At 39.3% G+C, this 2,005-nt stretch overlaps 1 non-coding gene across 1 annotated transcript; it reads right to left on the reverse strand.

Moving 5' to 3' along the window:
• Window positions 1-341: 341 nt before the first annotated feature.
• On the reverse strand, window positions 342-413 carry trnaa-ugc (transfer RNA alanine (anticodon UGC)). Its single transcript has one exon. It is a non-coding gene; the product is annotated as a tRNA-Ala (tRNA).
• Window positions 414-2,005: the final 1,592 nt, after the last annotated feature.

Consider the following 2,005-nt stretch of genomic DNA (forward strand, 5'->3'; position numbering starts at 1 on the left):
CTGTTTTTGTTTATGTGTTGTTTTTTGTATATTTTTAAAGGAGGGAAGGTGATAAATTGTAGCAAACACTAGACACACATACAACGTGTTAATAGAGGGGAAAAAACATTCAAACCAGTAACTAGATATACAGTACATAACACGACAAATGTTAAAATAAGATAAGATATGAAGTACTTTATTAATCCCAAACCGGGATTTGTTTTTTGATGTTGGTGTCAAACGAAACAAATAAGTTTTAAAACAAACAAAAGCTAGATGATTTTGGTAAATATGACTATCTTCACCCTCACATAACTATCGAAGTGACGGAAAGATCTCACCAAAAAATTCAAAAGGAGTGGAGATGCCGGGGATTGAACCCGGGGCCTCATACATGCAAAGCATGCGCTCTACCACTGAGCTACATCCCCTACTGGTATGAACAATGCAGAATAACTGTATTTATAGCTAACATAAGGTAACGTGTTGAAGGATTTTTAACCTGTAACGGGAGACGAGAGTGCATTAGGATATTTTTGTTCTGACTAGGGCAACGTTATGTAATTTATGGTTGCAACTTCAGCATAGCCTCAACTTTTGAACCGGCCAGAAATGGATCTTCTGTAATTATGTGTTACAGTAGGCCTACATGTGTACATTAAGACATTTTAGAATGGGTGAAATCCCCAAGTTGCTCCAGCTCGAGACATTCTGAGCTAATTTTAGTTTTGCTTTGTTAACCGGGATCATTTACGTCATTGTGAATGAATGGAAAATAAACCGTTGTATTTGTAGCTCAGTTTTCACTATTTTAATCCTTGCTCTGTGCTATTTTTAATCTACAGGCCATGTTGTGGTTTCATTTAGGGGACACAGCTGAGGAAGGGGCTCTTTTCCTTCCCACGTTAACTTGGAGAGGAAGAAGACACTTTGTTGGGGATGTGGACCAAGGTCATGAAACAATGAACCTCCAGCACATTTTTTAAGACAGACAAACTCTGTCAAACTCTCCAAACTCCCTCTTCAGCCAATATATCTTAATCCTTTTCAGAATTTAAAATAGCTTCCGTCGTTCAGTTTTATAATATCCTCCAGGGCAGTCTGAATTAGGGGCTGTCGTCCCCCTCTGGAGAGCACGGCATGTCCTCTCTCATGCTGTGTTTATCAGCACACTCTTGCCAAGGACACCACTTTCAGGCCCTGTTTGCGAAAGCCTTCTAGGGACAGACCCACGGGATGCACGCATGGCATGAAGTCTTTAATAGGGCTGAAGAAGGGAACAAGAAAGAAGGAAATAGAGAGCACCTCCTCAGCATCTACTAGGCCTCTGTCTGATGAAGGAAGTGCACCAGCCTGCAGAGGGGTATCCCAGGAGGAAGGAGGGACACTGGTGTATATCTGTGTTGTTATTGTTGTGTGGATTGGGATTGGTGACAGGAACCCACATGTTAAGGCTGTGCTGAGTAAGGAATATTTGACAAGTATGTGAAGGGGGGTTATTTAGGGACTGTAGACTACTGGTGGAGGAAGGATGTACAGACAGGCTGTATGCAATATGAGATACAGGAAGTAAACTTTATCTGAGGCCACAGACGTTTCAGTGGACATTGCCAAATGGGAGTGCCAAATGGGGTAGAAATAAGTAAATAAACTTAAGCAAATGACACTTTAACACTGTCTATATGAGCATAAACTGCAAAAGATACTCAAAGTATAAATATGAAAGCACTTGTTAAGCAAATAAATGGCTACTAAATAATTATTTATTGCATTATTCAATTAATAATACTGATGCATGTTACTAGTCGAGCTGGGGCTAGTTTTTACCTCTTCATATACCATGACTTTTGGAATTTTGATTTGAAGATTATGTTTTCAACTCATATTCATCAGTTGGTTTAGAAAATGTCTCAAAAATGATTAAGAACCATCTTGCAATTTCCCTAAAAAGCAAGGTTACATATTCAAAATGCTTGTTATGTCCAACAGACAGTCTAAAGTCCCCAAAATATTGAATTTCCCC

Source organism: Eleginops maclovinus, chromosome 1 (genome assembly GCF_036324505.1).
Source record: "Eleginops maclovinus isolate JMC-PN-2008 ecotype Puerto Natales chromosome 1, JC_Emac_rtc_rv5, whole genome shotgun sequence".
In the NCBI taxonomy this organism is placed as follows: domain Eukaryota; kingdom Metazoa; phylum Chordata; class Actinopteri; order Perciformes; family Eleginopidae; genus Eleginops; species Eleginops maclovinus.